At 48.1% G+C, this 12,120-nt stretch overlaps 1 long non-coding RNA gene across 1 annotated transcript; it reads right to left on the minus strand.

The window, feature by feature from the left end:
• Positions 1–8,134: 8,134 nt before the first annotated feature.
• Positions 8,135–10,736, minus strand: LOC147103560 (uncharacterized). The gene is made up of 3 exons (XR_015072385.1): positions 10,230–10,736; positions 9,076–9,192; positions 8,135–8,977 (listed from the first exon to the last, which is right to left on the minus strand). It is a non-coding gene; the product is annotated as an uncharacterized LOC147103560 (long non-coding RNA).
• Between the last annotated feature and the right edge of the window lie 1,384 nt (positions 10,737–12,120).

A 12,120-nucleotide genomic window follows, 5' to 3' on the forward strand; every position in this document is an offset into this window, starting at 1 on the left:
GAGTGTTATAAAACAAAATTTGACACCGAGCCACAGAAGGAGAAATTAGAGCAGAAGAGGTAGGTTTTAAGGAGCGTCTTAAAGAAGGAAAGAGTGGTAGAGAGGCGGAGAGGTTTAGGGAGGGCATTCCAGAGCTCAGGGTTTGGGGGATCCTGCAGTTTGCAAGCACTGACTTCAATGGAAATAATAATGGGGAGAGATGTAGAATGGGCTGCACATGGGGTTGGAATCACATTTTGTGGAATTAGCGGTTAAAGCATTAGTGTGTTCGTATCAAACTGCTCGGCCTGCGCCTTACCAAAGCCATTAATTTTATACAGGTTAACTCCTTTATTCTAATAGGAATATCATATCAATGTGTTCGCTATTAATATCACACAATTTGATTTCAAGCCTCAAACTGGAGCAAATATTAACGTGAATGTCGAGCGAAATTGGTTGAGGTGCAGTTGGAAAACCGCAAGTGCTAGAGATGCCAGGTGTTGGTGAGTAAGAGGCATCCAATAGCTCAATGCTCTCCTGAAGCTGCTAGTTTCATACTGGGCTATGGTTCCACAGAGCTTTGCCCAACAACTATCCTCATGCTGGACATTGAAGGGGGGCTTTTGTGAGGCTCCGTTCTCATGGTGGCGCACTGGTGGGAGACAGGGCTGTAAAACTATTCTGCACTCCCGTCTACTGAGGCTTCTAGCCAAAGAAAAAAAGAAAGAACTTAGAGCATAAGAACATAAGAAACAGGAGCAGGAGTCGGCCATTCGGCCCCTCAAGCCTGCTCCGCCATTCGATAATATCATGGCTGATCTTTGACCTCAACACTTTCCCGCCCGATCCCCATATCCCTTGATTCCCTTAGATAAACTTGCATTTCTATAGCGCCTTTCACCACTTCAGGACGTCCCAAAGCGTTTTACAGCCAATGAAGTACTTTTTGAAGTGTGGCCACTGTTGTAATGTGGGAAACGCAGCAGCCAATTTGCGCACAGCAAGCTCCCACAAACGAACAATGTGATAATGACCAGATCATCTGTTTTAGTGATGTCGATTGAAGGATAAATATTGGCCCAGGACACCGGGGAGAACTCCCCCCCCTCTGCTCTTCTTCGAAATATTGTCGTGGGATCTTTTACATTTGAGTCAGGGTGGTCATAAATGGACTACATTTTACCCTCATAGGAACATCAGAACAGGGGAGTTCTCCCCGGTGTCCTGGGCCAATATTTATCCTTCAATCAACACCACTAAAACAGATGATCTGGTCATTATCGCATTGCTGTTTGTGGGAGCTTGCTGTGCGCAAATTGGCTGCTGCGTTTCCCACATTACAACAGTGACTACACTTCAAAAGTACTTCATTGGCTGTAAAGCGCTTTGGGACATCCTGAAGTGGTGAAAGGCGCTGGAGAAATGTAAGTTTATCTAAGGGAATCAAGGGATATGGAGATTGGGCGGGAAAGTGGAGTTGAGGTCAAAGATCAGCCATGATCTTATCGAATGGCGGAGCAGGCTCGAGGGGCCGAATGGCCGACTCCTGCTCCTGTTTCTTATGTTCTTATGCTCTAAGTTCTTTCTTTTTTTCTTTGGCTAGAAGCCTCAGTAGACGGGAGTGCAGAATAGTTTTACAGCCCCTCGAGCCTGTTCCACTATTCAATGAGATCATGGCTGTTCTGTGACCTAACTCCATATTCCCGCCCTTGGCCCATATTACTTAATAACTTTGGTTAACAAAAATCTATCAATCTCAGATTTAAAATGAACAATTGATCTAGCATCAATTGCCGCTTGCGGAAGAGAGTTCCAAACTTCTACCACCCTTTGTGTGTAAAAGTGTTTCCTAATTTCACTCCTGAAAGGTCTGGCTCTAATTTTTAGACGATGCCCCCTAGTCCTAGACTCCCCAACCAGCAGAAATAGTTTCTCTCTATCTACCCAATCTGTTCCCCTTAATATCCTGAAAACTTCGATCAGATCACCCCTTAAGCGTCTAAATTACAGGGAATACAGCCCTAGTTTGTGTAATAGAGTCATAGAGTTATACAGCACAGAAAGAGGCCCTTCGGCCCATTGTGTCCGCGCCGGCCATCAAGCCCTGTCTACTCTAATCCCATTTTCCAGCACTTGGTCCGTAGCCTTTTATGCTATGGTTTTTCAAGTGCTCATCTAAATGTTTCTTGAATGTTGTGAGGGTTCCTGCCTCTACCATCCTTTCAGGCAGTGAGTTCCAGATTCCAACCACCCTCTGGGTGAAAAAGTTTTTCCTCAAACCTCCTCTAAATGTCCTGCCCCTTACCTTGAAACTATGCCCCCTGGTTATTGACCCCTCTACTAAGGGGAAAAGTTCCTTTCTATCTATCCTATCTATGCCCCTCATAATTTTGTACACGTCGGTCAGGTCCCCCCTCAGCCTTCTCTGCTATAAGGAAAACAACCCCAGCCTGTCCGGTCCCTCTTCATAGCTGAAGCACTCCAGCCCAGGTAACATCCTGGTGAATCTCCTCTGCACCCTCTCCAATGCAATCACATCCTTCCTATAGTGTGGCGACCAGAACTGCACACAGTATTCCAGCTGTGGCCTAACTAGCGTTTTGTACAGCTCCATCATAACCTCCCTGCTCTTATATTCTATGCCTCGGCTAATGAAGGCAAGTATCCCAGATACCTTTTTAACCACCTTATCTACCTGTTCTGCTGCCTTCAGGGATCTATGTACATGCACACCAAGGTCCCTCTGGTCCTCTGTCCTTCCTAGGGCCCAACCATTCATTGTGTATTCCCTTGCCTTGTTAGTCCTCCCAAAATGCATCACCAAAATGCACAATCTCTTGTGTAATTGTGTAATACCAGCTTTTTTTTTTCAATTGAAGCAGTTTTCCAAGACCTCGCCAATTCTCTCACTCTCAGGAAAACCGTTTGGCGACGAGGACGTTGGTTTTATCGGGGAGTTTGATTCCTCCCATTCTTCGATCTGTCGCTTGATGCGAGAGAATCTTAGTAACGAGTGGGCGTCCCATGAAACACAAGAGGGGCTTTTAAAAAAAAAAAATTTGCTGTATGTATAAATATAAATAACAGTTGAGGTCCAAACAAAATAGAAGTGTCTACTTTGTATTGCCTAGAGGTTGCGGTTGTGAATGCAGGGAACAAAAAACTGTTCAGATGTCTGTCTCATGTCATTGTTTCAGACCTACACAGAGTCCATTGTTTACATTCCTACACATAGCTCTACGTACAGTGCACATTATTCCAATTCTTTTCATATGCTTCAACAGCCCCGCACTCATTAATCATGGAGTACTGAAGTGAAAAAATGTAGACTATCATTTTTCATGAGGGTCCTCTCTCTCTCTCTCTCTCTCACGCCCAGAGATTGGCCGCTCCACATAATTCCAACAGCAAACAGTTGGAGCCTGTACGATATCTACGGGAAACGAGTTTGGGCAGTCTCAAATCTGGACCTAGTCATCAGGGGCCCACAGCACAAATCCACATTTCGCACTGCCCTTGATGAAGAGCTTCCTGCTTTCGCTCTGAAAATGGCCTAGCCATTCCCCCAGCCAGAGGAAATAGTTTCCCTGTATCTACCCTATCAAATCTTTTTTTTAATCATTTTAAACATCTCGATCAGATCTTCCCTCAACCTTCTGAACTCAAGGGTGTGTGTAACCTGTCCTCATAATTTAACCCTTTTAGCCCCACTATCATTCTGGTAAATCAGCGCTGCTCCGCCGCTGAGGTGCGGTGGGCCCAAAACTTCAGATGGGGTCCGACCACAACTGAGGAATAACTTCCTTCCCTTTGTATTCCAGGTTGGCAGTGACTAGGGTGGCCAACGCTCCAGGATTGGCCTGGAGTCTCCAGGAATGAAGGACTACTCTCCAGGACACTCGCTGTCAGCAACACCTGGGAAAAATATAGCCGCACTTTTAAAAAAAACTGCTTTTTTTTACAACAGTCGAGATTCACCCAATCAGGTGACAAAGCGTGCTTTCCGATTGGCCGTGGGAAGGCGGGGGTGTCACGGGGATGGACGTGTCGGGGAGACGAATGGCGGGACATGCGGGGCGGGGCGATTGGAGGCGGGAGGTCATGTGATGAAATTGGGTAGCTTAGCGCCCTCCCGTTATCGGCCCGCTCGGGGGCTAATGGGGCACTAAGGGGTTAGTGCCCAGGCGGGCCGATAACAGCGCCGCGCTATAAATTCAGTTGGCGGTTAGCACCTCGGAACCCTGCGCCCCAGAGATCGTGACATCATCCGGGTGCGCAGCGCCCCATTAGCGCCCCACTGGGAAATTGAGGAGCGGCCCCTCCACCTTCGCCGGGCGCGAACAGCGACTGCTGGAGCAGGCGCGGCGGCATTGCCCGGCGGGTCAGGGGGGCGCTAATTAAAGGCATCAGCTGTCGGGTAGGCCGACCTTTAATTAGCGTCCCGGGTACGGCCTTTTGCCACTTTGGGTGCCACCGGTGGGGCAGCCCTGCACTCTTATTGGGTGCTTGGGTCTGCTCCTCGGGGCCTACGGGTGCCATTGCCCACCCATCCCCGGCCTTAGCTGATGCTGGAGTAAGCATTGGGTCCTTCCCTTCAATCCAGGGAAGGAGCCTCCGAGGCTGGTGGTGCTGAGCGCTAACTTATTAGTGGCCTGGCGCTACCAGCTCGTTAGCGCCCTAAGTGAAATGGTAGCACTTGATTTAGCGCTCCACTTCATTCTTAGAGCGCTAAAGCCAATATCGCAGTCTGGGGCGCTAAACTTACCACCCTAGCGATATTAGCGCTCCCGAATTTTTCCCCTGTGTTTCAGAGCACATGTTTAAGCCCAAACATAGAATCATGGGGGAAAAATTCAGTATCGCCCCATTTGGGGCGCCATTATCGGCCGTGCGCAAAGTTTAGCGCCTGGCGCTAATTATCGCCTCCGACAACAAACTTGGCTTTTATCGCCCCTGGAGGTGATTGGAGCGCTAAATCAGGCACTTCACACCTGTCTTAAGGCGCAAAGGCCGAGGAGCGAGGCGCTACCTCAGAGCGCTGGCGAAGCAAGGAAGGGCAAATCAAAATAAACCTGCAAAGTGCTGCTCAGTACTCAAAACTCCTTCACACAGCGTTGAATCTCTCCAGAAGTCTCTCTCTCTCTCTCTCTCTCCCAGAATGCGTGGTGCAAAAATATTACCAACAAAAAAAGGCAGGAAGCGGTCGCCTTTAAATAGCGCTCCCCCAGTCCCTTTCTGACAGCAAAACGCTCCCCTCAACCTGTCATTGCTCGCGGCAGGCGGTAAGGCAAGGGGGCGCCACTCAATATCTGGTCCGAGGCGCTACCGGGGCGTTGCGCACTCGACTGACGTCACAATCTGCCGGCGCAGGTAGTGTTTAGCGCCGCTGCAAAATGTCTAGTTAATTTCACGAGCGGCGCAAATATCGCTGCGCCCGGGCGCTAGTTGCTTTGCGCCCCATTAGCGCCCTCGTAAGGTGCTAACGGGAGGCGCAAACAACTGAATTTTTCCCCCATAGAGTTGAAGTTAGGATTCTAACATCCTGAATATCTCATATTTCTAGGAGACCCCCTTATAACTAGAACCAGTATTTCCCTCTCAGAGCTCATTTTCTTTTACAAAATTAGGAAGAAAGAAACTCTGATATTTATATTGCAACTTTCTCATGTCATCAGAACATCTTGAGGAACTGCGCACAATGAATCACTTTTGAAGTTTGGTTCCACTCTTACCTATCCAATTGTAGCCAGGACATCTCTAGCCATCCTTCCACCCTTGCCCCATCACCCCCACAGTATCCCTGGGATCTGTCCTTGACGTCTACTCTTCCTCATTTACAGGCATCATTGGAGACATCGTTCTCAAACAAGGGGTTAGCTTCCCCGCTGATGAAACCCAGCACTCCCCCCTCCACCACCTCTGCCGACCCCTCTGATCCTCTGTGCTGTCAGACTGCTAGTCCCACATCCAATCTTGGTTGAACCGTAAGTTCCTATAGCTAAACATTGGGAAGACTGAAGTCATCATCCTCTGAACCTGCCACAAGCTTCATATCTTGTCATTGACGCCCCTCCACCTCCCTGTTTGACCGAGTAGAGCTTCCAACCCTTGTCCTCTCCATCACAAAGACCGCCACTGTAACATGGTCCACCTCAGCCCATCTGCTGCTCAAACCCTCGCTCGTACCTTTATCACCTGTACACCTAATTACTCCAACGCTCTCCTGGCCGTTCTCCCATCCTCCACTCTCTGTAAACTTCAGCCCATCCAACACTGGGCTATCCCTATCCTATCGCACCCACCACCCCTGTCCTCGCCGACCTACATTGGCTCCCAGAGACCCAACATCTCAAATGTAAAATTTTCACCCTTGTGATTAAACCCCTCCATAGCGTCACCCCTCTCTCTCTCTCTGTAACCTCCTCATCCTTTAGCCCTACAAACCCTCAAACTCTCTGTTCTTCAGCTCTGGCCTTTTGGATTCCCCCCCCCGCCCCCTCACCCCCCTCCTTTGACCCATCATTGGCGCTGTGCCTTCAGCTGCCTGGATCCCACTCTTTGGAACTCGTTCCCTAAACTCCTTCATCTCCTTTAAGAAACCCCTTAAAACCCACCTCTTTGGCCATCTCCTCCTCATATCTCCTGCTTTGGATCAGCGTCCGTTCTGCTCCTTATGTCTCTGTGAAGAGCCTTGGGACATTTGTTGCAATAATGCATTGTATAAAAAGAAAAGAAAGAAAGTTACATTTCTACAATGACTTTTCATGTACTTGGGACCTTCTAAAGCGCTTCACAGCCAGTGGATTTCTTTGGGAAGTGACGTCACCAGGAGATCTCCCTGCTCTGCTTTGAATAGTATCATGGGATCGTTAACATCCCAATAAACAGCCAAGTTTGGACCTCAGTTTAAGCTCTTAGCCATAAAGGACCTCCAACGATACAGCACTCCCTTAGTGCCAGCCTACATTATGTCTTGGAGTGGAATTTTAATCTGACAACGTTTTGATTCAGAGGCAAGAGTCGCTACCAAACGGGCACTTTGAATTTCCAATTATTATAAAATGTCACCAGACTGACCATTGGCAACACCGCACAAAATGCAGAGTTGATGTCCCCAACAAAATAACATTAACTAGCCGGAAATAAATTTTATAATAGCAGCAAAATGCAGCCGGGCTCGTTTCTGCTTTGCTTCTGTCCCGAAGCAGCCCCCGATGTGCCTACACCCCGGACTGTAAAAATCAGATAGCCAGGTGGTGAAGGATAGAATGCCAGAGCCTAGTCTTCAGTCACTTACAAGCCTTTATTTACAGAGACACACATTGCGTACCCAACGTGCGCCCCCAAGATAAGCTTCCCCACTTCCCAAGCCTGCTCCCATATATAGGAACACAAGAGAGTCCCCAATTAATACCCACCTCCTGAATACATAGAAACATAGAAACATAGAAGATAGGAGCAGGAGTAGGCCATTCGGCCCCTCGAGCCTGCTCCGCCATTTAATGAGATCATGGCTGATCATCCAAATTCAGTACCCTGTCCCTGCCTTCTCCCCATATCCCTTGATCCCTTTAGCCTTAAGAAATATATCCAACTCCTTCTTGAATATATTTAATGAATTGGCCTCTACTGCCGTCTGTGGTAGAGAATTCCACAGGTTCACCACTCTCTGGGTGAAGAAATTCCTCCTCATCTCTGTCCTAAATGGCTTACCCCGTATCCTTAGACTGTGACCCCTGGTTCTGGACTCCCCGACCATCGAGAACATCCTTCCTGCATCTAGTCTGTCTAGTCCTGTCAGAATTTTATAAGTTTCAATGAGATCCCCTCTCATTCTTCTAAACTCTAGCGAATACAAGCCCAATCAACCCAATCTCTCTTAATACAATTAACACCCAATTGATATACAGGACCCGAATACAGTTAACATGGACCATCGCAATCTCTGCTGCACAAAATTATCTCCGAATTCACTCGACTGCAGGGTATTTTTGCCGCTGTTCATCGTCTCTCTTTTACCACCTGGCGTGCACAGGAATCGATGTCTGACTGACTTCACAGCGAATGCCTTTCAATTGCTTTGAACACAAGTGAATTTTCAAGAGTCCCACTTCAGAACTGGTGTCCTCTTCTGGTTAGGTGATTAAACAAATTGTCTGTAACTTTATAAAACTTTAAATAAACCTTAACAAATTAAATTAAAGTTTGATTGGCCGGGGGGTGATGATGCACTCCAGTCACCGCGGCGCCCATTGGTCGGGGACGGCCTCGAGCGTGCCGGCGGACACCACGCGCTCCATCTCCAGGGCCACCGTAGAACTGGTGTAAAGAGACACCGCGACTTTAGGGGATCAGTTGTGGGAGCCCTCTCTTAAAATTTACCACAGACCAATGAAAAGGCCTCCCGAACGTGAGGCCCACATGATGAGGCCCACCTGAGCTCATCCATCGCAACCTCCGCCTGCTTCTTCAATAATCCCAAGGTTTTCACCTTTACCTTACCTGGGAGTCCCTTCCATTTGTTGATCACTCGTCCTGTGAAGAAGAAGAATTTGCAGATACTCGTCCCAGATTTGCCTTGAACTAGTTTGAACCTGTAACCCCCCTTGCCTCAGTGCTGGAGTTTAGCACGAGGCATTGCTTCAGGTTAACTTTGTCGATACTCTTTATTGTCTCATCGTAGAATCGCACAGCACAGAAGGAGGCCATTCGGCCCATCGTGCCTGTGCCAGCTCTTTGAAGGAGCTGTCGAATTAGTCCCACTCTCCTACTCTTTCCACATAATCAAAAATTTTCCTTTTCCAGTATTTATCCAATTCCCTTTTGAAAGTTACTATTGAATCTGCTTCCACCGCCCTTTCAGGCAGCGCGTTCCAGATCACAACTCACTGTGTTAAAAAAAATTCTTCTCATCTCCCCTCTGGTTCTTTTGCTGATTATCGTCAATCTGTGCCCTCTGGTTACTGACCCTCCCGTCACTGGAAACAGTTTCTCCCTGTTGTATTTATTAATGAAACAGTTACATCCGTCAAAAATACAAATGAAAAATAAAACAAGTTTATAAAAAGTGGGGAGAAATAAGAAAGCACTCACGTATTTCAAAAATCACGAAGGCCATTGAATTTGAGGAGGCTTAGCTCAAACCCTTTTTCCCTGGGTCTATGGGCTCAAGGGTTTGTAGGGGTTCATTTGTCTCATGTGTTGACACAACTGTTCACAGATACAGAACACACAACGTGAAATGGAAAGAAAACAGTAGAAGTGAGAGGGTTGTATGAAAGATCGATGGAAATAGATCGTCAATTGACATGTGATGGAGTGCAAAGACCCACTGGGCCAGGTGTGAAACCTGTCTTCACAGTTAGAGCTCCGCACCGTGAGGACAAACTGAACAAATCAAATAGGGGGCAACAAGGGGGGGAAATATTCTTCTTCTGACTCAAACTTCTAGAATCATCGGGGTTGGATGTCTGTGGGAGATCTCCTGCTTATATTCCTGAGTATATTCAAGGCAGAGATCGATAGGTTTTTGGATATTAAGGGAATCAAGGGATATGGGGATAGTGCAGGAAAGTGGAGATGAGGTAGAAGATCAGCCATGATCTTATTGAATGGCGGAGCAGGCTCGAGGGGGCGAATGGCCTACTCCTGCTCCTATTTTTTATGTTTTTATCGGCCAGAAGATCCGCGGAGGCCCGGAATTCAGAGTGTTTTGCCATTTTTCAGGATCACATTCCGTGATTCCGACAGTTTTTCCACGAAAACCTCAAGGCAAAGGTCTCTCGAACCTCATCTCCACTTTCCTGCACTATCCCCATATCCCGTGAGCCGGGGGTTGACCGAATTCTCCAGCCTGACACCGTAAGCAGTTCGCTACTCAACATGGAAGGCCTCTTAGACTCTGGGCCTTGGCCCTTTACCTGAGTTCCTCATTAACAATAACAACAATCTAACTTGTGTGTAAAATTCACTTGTAGTGGCAGGTGATTGTGAGTTCGACAGAAGCAGGGCTTGCCTGTCGAGGGGTGTGATTGGGCTGGTCACTGTTAATTTAAGTGGACATTTGTTTCATTCTTGATGCTAAAATGGACTTTGTGTTGCAAACACTGATTTAGTGCAAGAATTTATTTATACATTCCTTTCACACCCTGAGGCTCGATTTCTCTGGTGCTCTCCAATCCAGTATCCCTCGCTTCCACCCTCCACAAACAGCATCTCATTCAGAAACCTGCCGCCCGTGTCCTTACCTGCTCAAAGCCTCGCATCTCCATCACCCCGGGCGTTGGCACGCTCCACTTTGAATCCAAGTCAAACGCCTTTGTCCTAACCTTCAAATGCTTCCATAGTCCTGCCCAATTGACCTCCTCCTGCCCCATTGACCTCCTCCTGCCCCCATTGACCTCCTCCTGCCCCATTGACCTCCTCCTGCCCCATTGACCTCCTCCTGCGCCCATTGACCTCCTCCTGCCCCCATTGACCTCCTCCTGCCCCATTGACCTCCTTCTGCCCCATTGACCTCCTCCTGCCCCATTGACCTCCTTCTGCCCCCATTGACCTCCTCTTGTCCCATTGACCTCCTCCTGCCCCATTGACCTCCTTCTGCCCCATTGACCTCCTCCTGCCCCATTGACCTCCTACTGCCCCCATTACTGCTTCAACACTAGCCTACTCCTCGTTCCCCTTTTGCTCCAATGGTGGTTCTTTCAGCCATCACTAAATCCCTCCCCCTTCCTTAAGTCTTTACCCCCTCCCTAAATCCCTCACCCCCTTTTCCTCGCCTTCCCTAAATCCCTCTCTGCCTTTTTTTCTCCCCCCTAAATCCCACTCCCCATTAAATACCTCTCCCCTTTTTCCTCTTCCTCCCTCATTCCCTCTCCCCTTTTCCTCTTCCTCCATTACTCTCTCTCACCCCTTTTCCTCTCCCTCCCTAAATCCCTCTCCCTTAATCCTCTCCCTCCCTAAATCCCTCTCCCTTAATCCTCTCTCTCCCTAAATCCCTCTCCCTTAATCCTCTCTCTCCCTAAATCCCTCTGCCCTACCTCCTTTATTTCCTGCCCTCAACCCTGCGCCATATCCATTTTACCCGTTCTTCACCCCCTTCCTTGCGGTGTCGAGTTTTCCTCTCTATATAAAGTCCTCTCAGATGACGTGAAGAGCACTATATAAATGCAAGATGATGTTGTTGCATGACGTTACCTCAAAAACAATAGCATTTTTTGATCTTTACTACAATCACTCATTGCCCTCTCAAGATCCAAGCACTTGGCACAAGCCCCATGAAGAAATTCACAGGGCGCTTTGTATTGCATCAAACACTGCTCTTTTCATGTTCGAGGCTTGTGCTCTGTCCTGTCTCTTCACAGCCGCTCGGAGCTGGGGCTGCAGTAACAGCTTCTTGTAAACTATGAGCAGATGTTGCAGTGTGAAGTGCGGTGAGAATATTTTTGCAGAGCTTTCTCCCCCACCAGCACCTATCAGGAATTTGGACATACGCTGAATTCCCTATACAAAGAGAGAGAAAAAACTTGCATTTATATAGCGTCTTTCGTAACCTCTGAATGTCCTAAAATGCTTTGCAGCCAATGAAGTACTTTTGAAGTGTAGTCACTGATTGTCATGTAGGAAATGCGCCAGCCAAACAGATATGTGCTAATGACCAGATAATGTTGGTTGAGGGACACACATTGGACACCGGGGAGAACTCTCCTGCTCCTTGTCGAAATAGTGCCATGGGATCTTTTATGTCCACCTGAGAGGGCAGACGGGGCCTCGGTTTAACGTGTTATCCGAAAGACGGCACCTCCAACAGTGTCGCACTCCCTCAGCACTGCACTGGAGCATCAGCCTGAATTACAGGCTCAAGTCTCTGGAGCAGGACTGTGAACCCACAACCTTCTGACGCAGAGGCGAGAATGCTGCCCACTGAGCCACGGCTGACACCTGCGCTCTATTGGCGCACAAAAGCTCTGCATCAGGTTGCGCTAAAGCCAGAAATGGAAGCACCGTGGGTGTAGGCCAAGACCTTTAACTCAGATTTTTTTTTTTGGTTTGCGGAAATCTCAAAGAGCAACGTAAACAAAGCGGCAGCCCTGGGTTAAAGGATAGAGATAATCCCTGTGAGGGACATGATGGACCTTC

Source organism: Somniosus microcephalus, chromosome 19 (assembly GCF_052327205.1).
Source record: "Somniosus microcephalus isolate GS21.2 chromosome 19, FLI_Smic_1.0, whole genome shotgun sequence".
NCBI classification, from domain to species: domain Eukaryota; kingdom Metazoa; phylum Chordata; class Chondrichthyes; order Squaliformes; family Somniosidae; genus Somniosus; species Somniosus microcephalus.